Source organism: Mobula hypostoma, chromosome 6, assembly GCF_963921235.1.
Source record: "Mobula hypostoma chromosome 6, sMobHyp1.1, whole genome shotgun sequence".
Lineage (NCBI taxonomy): Eukaryota > Metazoa > Chordata > Chondrichthyes > Myliobatiformes > Myliobatidae > Mobula > Mobula hypostoma.
The window spans coordinates 129,059,656-129,069,397 of record NC_086102.1 but is presented as its reverse complement, the minus strand read 5'-3'; positions in this window follow the sequence as shown (position 1 = coordinate 129,069,397).

Here is a 9,742-nt window from a genome sequence, read left to right as displayed (position 1 = left end):
GCGGGCAAAAGGCCTGGGGGAGTGTGCTGACTGATGTGTAAGTTTGGCTTTTAAAGAGACACAAGGAATCTGTGGCTTTATTGACAGAAGAATGGTATTTCACACTAGCAAATTAATGCCAAAGCTAAGTACTCGTGTGAATCATGCTTATTCTCTTCATTATTCACAGGGTTCTTGCTCTCTTCTTGCTGCTACCATAGGGCAGGAGGTACAGGAGCCTTGAAACCCACACTACTAGCTTCAGGAGCAGTATAACCATCAAGCTGATTCCACAACCCACGGACTCACCTTCAAGGAACCTGCCACTCTTGTCCTCAGTACTCTATATTTCCACAAATTTGTCTTCATTTGCACATTCTTTGTCATTCTTTGTTTATAAATATTTTTCATAAATTCTATTGTATTTCTTTATTTTCCTGTAAATGCCAGCAAGAAATTGAATCTCAAGTACAGGGGATTCCAGTCAACTGGGACACACCAGGACCAGTGGCTGCCCAAATTAGCCAAAGTTTCATGGAAATTGTTAAAAAGGCATTAAGAAAAAACGAAGTGCCATTTAACTGAGTAACACATCACAAATTAGGAAATTACCAATATTATTACAGTACTATAAAACTGTGTATTAGTTCCTAATAGTCATTGATGGAGGGAATACATTACTGTGTTCTTTAGATTGACTATGAACCAGCAAAATCAGCACAAACAGTTAGTTCAGATAATGAATTGCTTTCATACAATGCTATCAATGATTACATTCTCAAAATCTTCATTTCCATTGTAAGATTCAAGCTGATTGTCGATACCTTCAAATTCTTCGAAGTTCTTAAATATTGAAGGCGTGAAATCATTTCATTTTCACTTCTGGCCATTTCTGGCATCTCTAAGTCTGAATGCTTGAAATCGCAGTGAACAAAACAGGTATGATTTGTCTTTACTGCTTATCTCTTGCCAACTATTAGTGACAAAAAAATCATTGATTTTTGAACATAAATACGTTCAAGTTAAAATACACTATTTAAGAACTGTTCTCTCTAAGTGTGGTTTATTGTCTAACAGCCACACAAGCGTATGCCAGTGAAGCTGGTGAGAAACTGTTTAGCAACAGCCCCCTGCCCCAATTAAGCAGGATGGTGTCTCAAATAAATGAAGGGAATCCAGGCAATTTTCCCACTTAGTTTTTGTTCTTTAAAAGTTACCCAAATAAACGGCTGATCCAAGGCAGTAAACAGATGAATTCACAGGTTCAAAAAGAGTGAATACCGTGTGATAATAATTTTTAAAAAGCTGAAATGGTTGGGTACCATGGAATGATAGACATGCTTGATTACACAACAAATAACTTGATTTTATATACTGAGGAAATCGAACAGCGTTTTGAAACAAATGAAATAGCCAATGAGAAACAAGTATCAGTTTTGCTGAGTGCATTGGATTTAAAGGCATACAGTTTGCTTTGAAGTTTAACTGCTTCAACCAAACCAGCAGAAATGAGCTTTGCTGATATTGTCGAAGTAATGCAGGAACATTTAGAACTGAAGCCATGGTTGATTGCAGGACACTTCATAAAGTGGAATCCAAAGGAAGGGGATTTCATTTCAGAGTATGTGGCTGAATTGAAAAGAGATTGTCTGAGCATTGTCAGTTTAATAATGGGCTTAATGATACACTACAAGATCGCTTAGTTTGTGGAATTTTAGAAGAGAGCATCAAAAATTACTCCTAACTGAAACACAGCTTACATTTAAAAGAACAGTTAAAATTGCTGTTTCAATGGAAACCTCAGTCAGAGACACAATCGAGTTGCAGTCAGGAATGAAAGTGACTGTGAACAAAATTGCAACATCTAATCAGAAACCAGCCTGGATGAACAAATTGTGTTACCATTGCGGCAGGGGCTCACGTAAACCAGACCAATGCAGGGTTAAGGGTGAAACTGCAGAAAATGCCAACAACATAGGACCCATACACAGAGCATGTCAGGCAGACAAAAATAAGTGCACTGCACAGAGAAAAGAAAAAGCTGAAAAGTCAAGTTGCATTTTCAAAGATAGCATTAATCTGCGTGCTGTTGATGAAAAACCTGATAATGATGAGGGTGACACAGGACTGAGTACCCTTGAGATTTAAAATGTGAAAACTAGCAATAGACAAGTAATATAGCTTACACCAGAAGGGAACAGTTGGAAACTACATTGGATCAAAGAAGGACCATGCTGCTCAGAGGATCGTAAAAGTGACAAAAGCACTGGTCCAACTACAATAGTTTTCGCAGACAACATATCTGACAGAGCTTCTGATATGTTAATCAGATAGTTACTTGCAAAATATGGCTTGGTTTTAAGCTGGAAGAGATTTCTGTCATGGTCTGGTCCATAAAGTCCGCATTCCGGTTCGTGGTCCGGTCCATCGACCCTTGCTCCACATTTTCCTTTCTACCCTGTTTCTGTTCCTGTTGAGCACTAATTGAGGCAGCTGATTCTCGTTGGAGCTGGCTGCATAAATACCTCCAGAGACCAGGGTGTGGCTGCTGGATTGTTCTTGTCCTTACTCCTTGTATCCCTTTCCTTGCCTTCTGGTTCTTCGCCTGAAGCCATGCCTTGTATTGCCGGTAACTCTTGCCTCGCCACACCTGTTGTCTTGTCTTGGAAGCACCCTGTACCTAGCTCCCTTCCTGTCCCTTGCCTCCACTGGGTAAGCCAGGCTGTCTTGCCATTACCTACGGTTGGTTCTATTCCTTGCCTCTTCCGGGTAAGTCAGGCCGTCTTGCTGTTACCCTGCAGTTGGTTCTGTCCCTTGCCTCTGTCGGGTAAGCCAGGCTGTCTTGCTGTTACCTATGGTTGGTTCTGTCCCTTCCTGTCCCTTGCCTCCATCGGGTAAGCCAGGCCATATTGCCATTACCCTGCGGTTGGTTCTGTCCCTTCCTGTCCCTTGCCTCCGTCGGGTAAGCCAGGCTGTCTTGCCGTTACCTACGGTTGGTTCTGTCCCTTCCTGTCCCTTGCCTCCGTCAGGTAAGCCAGGCCATATTTCTGTTACCCTGCGGTTGGTTCTGTCCCTTCCTGTCCCTTGCCTCTGTCGGGTGGAGATCCGCGCCCTGCCCAGGAATACCGCATCCTGCCCAGGAGGAGCTTCAAGACCCCAAGCCTCGAGCCTCACCCCAAGCCAAGCTTCAGGACCCTAAGCCTCAAGCCTCTGGTCTCCAGCCTCGCCTCAAATCTGAAGACTCCAGCCTTGTCCTGCCTGCCAGTCAAGTCACATCCTTGTCTAGTTCCGGGGTCCGAGCCAGAGGCAAGACCCAGGTTCTGGGTCCTTGTCCAGTCTCTGGCTTGGAGTCCAAGCCCGGGCTCCTAGCTCTCTTGTCCAGTCCTGTTCCGGGTTCCGGGTTTTCATGTCCATGTCCTAGCCCTCACCCTGTATCCGAGTCCTATCCCTAGTACTTCAGTGTCTGTGCCTTGCACTTGGGTCCGCTCCCAGCCACCACCTTCTGACAAGTTCAAAGAGCTTCAGGAAAGTTGCAAGCATTTGGCTTTTGGGAGTATAAAGAACCAAGATCTACTCTATGTGCTTTAAGATTATTGCATGAACTTCAAGTGGGAGACAAAAAGCTGCCTATAAAGTTAGATGCAAAGACCAGCTGGAATGGAAGGCTAAAAGAAAGGAGTCAATGGAGATGCAAAAACAGAGAATTTGTCAGATGATGCAGTTGATGAGGAAACTAAGAGGAGTGATCAGATCGTACAGGGAGCAGTAGAAGAATTAATAAGAGAATGCTCCAGTAAACTAAATGGACCTTCCCAAGATCAAGATGCACAACCTAGAAAAGAAAGAAAGAAGAAAGTGGCTCCTGCTGTCAGAAACCACTTCTAGCAGTCTCAGCGTCAACCACTCCAATCCCAGAAGCTGAGATTTTTTTCACAGCCACAAGTCTCACCTACCAAGGAGAGTAATCCCGCTTGTCAGGAAAGATGTTATTTCATAAGAGTAAGAAATCCTCCACAGTGTTTAAAACTTCACACCTGAATGAGACAGCTTAAAATGTACCATGCTGTGGATGTCTACATAGCAGTTGTATAGTATATTGTGTATATAGTTGAGATACAATCTCTATTGAGTTGAAGTTTATAACTAAGTAGGGAAGAGTGTTGTGTATTTAATTTTTAAAAAATATTTGAGTAATCTTGTGTGTGTGTGTGTGTGTGTGTGTGTGTGTATGTATATATATATATATATATACACACACATACACATATTGATTAAGCATGCTTGTCCACTTAAATAATTCATCACAAGTTATATGTATAAATATGTGAATTGCATATGTCATGACATTACCATGTGATATGTGTATGCCTCACTTAAAGTAAGCACGAAGTTAGACGGATTTCAGACTCCTTGTCTTCCTCTAAATTAGTTCATCTTTTGAAGTTACAAAACATAATATGGAGAACTCAATATTGCCCAAACATCCCGTGCATTCATCAAATGTGTGTCCGGTTCCTCCGAGTTTCTGGGGTAACACTGGGTAAAAGTCCCTTTTGTGCAAGACAGCAGCCTTGCAGTGGGCAGTGACTCCACTTCAAGTAGCCTTGGACCTTGATGACCTGACTTCAGACTGCATTGCCTTGCGATAGTGAACAGTGAGCATTGTCAGTGTGTAAGGTGTAGAGGGTAGCAGTGTGGACTGTGAGAGGATGGACGTGGTCATGACTGACGGTCATGGCTGCTGGGTCAAGTGCAAAGCAAGCAGGCAAAAACCGTTTTGTGATGTAAGGCATTTGAAGAAGACACTGATGCATGTGCATATGTGTGTGAGTGTGTGCGTGTGTGTACATATGTATGCGTGTGCATGCAAGAGAGATGATATACGAGATTGTGCCCCTTCATACAGACCCTTAGGGTCTGATCCTTGGTATTATCTGCAGAGTTACCTAGTTTCACCACCTTCACAACCAACCTCTGGCCTCGGCAGACATTGACACCTCATCCCCCAAGGCCTCGAGCTCAAATTTTCATTCTGCTTCCACCCACCTAACAACACACACCTAGTATTTTGTGTGTGTTGCTTGGATTTCCAGCATCTGCAGATTTTCTCCTGTTTGTTCCACCCACTGTGCTATCCCAGACCTTGCCCCACAACAACTTCCACTGGCGCCTGTGGGCACCAGCCACTATCCCTTTAAGAAGCACAGGTTGACTTCATGAAGCTGATTGCTCAGGACACAGATGCCCAGCTGAGACGTTCTGTCACACAGCAGCTGGCTAAGTCAGGCTGGTAATCAGCCGGCAGTGGAAAGTCGGGCAGAGATTAACTGCATACCGTAATTCCACTGCCTCAGGATTCACTCCCAGAAAGGAACTGGTTGAAGACTGCTTGCTTCGAGTAATAACTGAGTGGATGACTCACCCTGGGATGGCTTGGGATGGGATCTGTTGATGACAGTGCTTTTCTATTCCTGTCTATTTACAGGATGCCAGTGTTACAGCATGGAACGAGAAGAGGCCATTCTTTCCACACACTTGGATCCAATTTAACTTCCTGCAGAAGATTAACGTCCCTGACTGATATTCCTTCCTCTGTCCCCACTCCTAACGGGTGAATCAAAGCAAACCATAGGATGTGAATCTGGGCTCTTGTTGAATGTCTGGCCACGTGATCGAGCTGCTGGGCAGGCATCCAGAGGACTGCACCACCAATCAGAAAGCAGGGTTTTACACCTGCTAAAGCCGGAGGGGAATTTAAAGTTGTCATTAAATTAACCTGGATTATTAGAGAAAGCCAGTATCAACAGCTGTGATGAGGAATGTTATAAGTTGTAAAGCTCCATTGGTTCACAAAGGTAAAAGTAGGCAGGTGAAGTGACACAGTGTCTGGTAGGGAGGTGGGGGTTAGCCTATGACTGTGCCAGTAGGAAACATAAGTAATCTTGCATTAGGGTTACCATCATAAGGGAGGGAAATCCCTATCATTACTTGCTCTCTGGCTTGAATGCAATTCCACATCCACTCTCCTGTATGGTAGTGGCACAGTTGCATAGCAGTTGGTGCAGCACTTCACGGTGACTGGAGTTCAATTCCCTCTGCTATTTGTAAGGAGTTTGCACATTCTCCCTGGGACCGTGTGGGTCCCCTCTCACAGTCGAAAGGCATGCGGGTTAGCAAGTTGTGGGTTTGCGATGTAGGTGCTGGAAGTGTGGTGATAGTTGCAGGCTGCCCCCCAGCACATCCTCCAGCTGTGCTGGCCGTTGATGCTATCAACACATCACTATGTTTTGTTGTTTCAATGTACAGGTGATAAATAAAGCTAGTCTTTTTAAAAATGTACTCTTTTTCGACCTGATAAGAGGCTCATTGAGACAACGCCAGATCCCAGAGTTACCCCGTTGCTTCACTATTCCGTTCTCCCCGCAATCTCATCAACCGCCCCCAGATTCCGTAAGGCAGCCAGTTGGCATGGCAACCAGCAGGTCTTTGGGATGAGAGGAGAAACCGGAGCACCTTGAGGAAATCCGGTTGGAAACAAAAACGTGCAAGCCGTCAATCTGGGGTTTGCACTAATCCAATGATAGTACTCTCAGCTGCACGCTGGAAGGTCATCGATGTGAAACTAACTCCATTTCTCCAAAGGTGCAGTCTGACCTGCCGAGTACTCCTAGCTTTTTCTGCTTCTTGTCCCATTTGAAAATTCACTATTGGATGGATTGGCTTCTACTCTCACCTCAGGCAGCGAGCTCCAGATCAAATGTCACGTCTTGTTTTCCTCACCTAACTCTTTATTCTTTTGCAAGTCAGCCTGTGAATTGATGAGTAGTGCACATCCCTTCGGCCCACAATGTTGTGCCGACCATGTAACCTACTCTCAAAACTGCCTAGAACGTCCCTGCTGCATAGCCCTCTATTTTTCTAGGTATCTCCCTATCTAAGAGTCTCTTAAAAGACCCTATAGTATCCGCCTCAAACCCCTTCTCTGCCAGTGCATTCTGTGCACCATAACTCTCTGTCTGAAAAACTTGCCTCTGACATCCCCTTTGTACCTACATGTATTGATTTCCAGCTGGTGCAGATCTTGCTGCAAGATTTGATAGACTTCCACTAACTGTTCTGGTCCTCTTGTTCCCAATCCCCTGCAACTCTAGTTTAAACTCCCCCTTGCAGCAACAGCAAATCTTCCTGCTGGGATATTAGTCCCCCTCCAGTTCAGGTGCAAGTAAACCCTTCTGCGCAGATCCCATCTTCCCAGGTAGAGAACCCAATCATCTAAAAATCTGAAGCCCTCCCTTCTGCACCATTTCCTAAGCCATGTGTTAAACTGTACGATCTTCCTATTTCTGTCTCACTAGCATATGGCACAGGTAGCAATCCTGTGATCACAACCCTGTCCTTTAACTCAGCACCCTAAATTCATTTTGCAGGACTTCATCACCCCTCGGACCCATGTCATTGGTACCGACATGGACCACAACCTCTGGATACTCATCTCCCACTTAAGAATGCTGTGGACTCAGTCCAAGATCTCTATGACCCTGGCACCCAGGAAGCAATGTACCATCTGGGAATCTCATTCACATTCACAGAACCTCCTTTCTGTTCCCCTGAACAATGAATCCCCAATCACTACATCTCGCCTCTTCTCCCCCCGCCCTTCCCTTTTAAGCCACAGAGCCAGACTCAGACCTGTCTGCTATGACTCTCCTCTGCTAGGCCACCCCACTTCTCCCCCCCCCCCCCCACCAACAGGATCCAAACTGCAAGGTTTGTTGTTGAGGGGAATGGCCACAGGGGTACTCAGCACTGGCTGCCTAGCCTTTTCTGAAGGTCACCCAGTTACCAGTGTCCTGTACCTTGGGTGTAACTATCTCCTTGTACGTCCTATCAATCCCTCCGCTTCCCACGTGATCCGGAATTCATCCAGTTCCTGTTCCAGCTCCTGAACACAATCTGTTCGAAGCTGCAGCTGGATGCACTTCTGCAGGTATAGTTGTTGGGACTGGAGGTCTCCCAGCTTTCCCACATCCCCTCTACCTCAACGTCAAAATTTAATTTAACCTTGAACACATCCATGAAGTTTTCTCCAGACTTCCTCCACTCCAGAGGGCCATCCCATCCTCTCTGGTCTCCCCTCCCTGTTGGTAATATTTTAGTGACTTCCCCGAACATCCTCCCTGAGGTTCTGTGCAGCCCTTGGTGATAGGTTTGATCTATGAGAGTGGTGGGCAAATATTATTAATACACATATTAATAATAACCATTTCTGTCTGGTTTAGTGCAGCATCCTCTCACAAATAAAAACTCTACAGGAAACTGTCAGGAGAGCAGATAAGGTCATTGGCCGCATTCTACCATCACTGCATGACTTCTATGTGTCCAGGACTAGCCATCCAGCCAACTGTCCTGTCCAAAAGATCCCTTCTGGAATACGCTACAGGGCTATTAAAACAAAAATTTCATGCCATTTTAAAAGTTTCTTCCTCCAGGCAGTTAATCTGATCAACGATTCTAGATAGCCCCCTTCCTCCCATCTTTCACCCCAGTCACTGCACTGCTCGTAAATACATTAAACCACTTTTTGTAATGCTGTTTACACTGTAAATACATATTGGTATTAATGTATTTTGCACATTTTATTCCATGCCTGTACTTCTAACTTTATCTAATTCCTTATTCTTTGTAACTGTTGAATGTTGTTTCTTGTTGCATGCCGTGCCAACGTGCCACGGCAAATTCCTAATACAACAGAATGCCTACGATGAATAAAGTTGATCCTCGATCCTTCCAAGTGGGAATTGGAAAGAATTGGATGCGAGGCGTCAGTTGCAGGCCAATTAATTATAGATGGAAATTTGCCATGACTTTCTTGCCGTGCACTCTCTTTACTTTGTACTGCGAACATGCAATGATTACTGGTATTACTGTGTGTTCTCGTGTCCAAAGACTTGGATCTTCAAGTCCCCCTGCTCCTCCACTATTTATAGAACGGTACCATTTGGTCTAGGTTGCATTTGGCATACACTTGATTTACTCCCCTTCCTCATCCGTCCTCAGAATCAGAGTGAAGTTTAATATCAGTGACATAGGTTGCTTTGTGGCAGCAATACAGTGAAATTCTTTAAAATACTATAAATTATAATACACTCTCTCTCATGAGGCATCAAAACCTGATCACTTCACCCACCCATGTCCCAGTGCATGGATTATTATTCCCCTGACTCGTCGTCTGTTCTGCAAATTGTGAGAAAGTGCATTTATGATCAATCAAGTGCAGCCTGTTAATATGTAACAAAATATTGGCCAGAAATTAAATTGTGTAAGCTAACTTTACACGGCATTATACGGATCCGGTAAAATGCAGTCTGACAAATCCTGTAGGGGTGGGTGGGCAGCGTAATTTATTCAGTAAATTTGTCTGGATACTTTAAGGCATGATACCATGCTCTTCAATCTGATGTCCATGCAATGACAATGGATCATGGAGACTGAATGCACTTTCCACCAGACCTAGGAAAGACTTCCATGGGGTTCGTCCAGGACCACTTGGTGCTGTAATGGATTGAGTCCCTCTTCCCTTCCTTACCTTTCAATCCTCAGATCCCCACCCACCAGCTAAACCACAACCCCACTCCAACCATGTGCCCTCTTCCATTCCACCTGGACGTCAGATTGAAGGGTAGTGTATCATACCTAGATGTACCCAGATGAATTTACTAATAGAACTCCTGAGGCCCATAATGAGGTCTTGATTTACAACCCC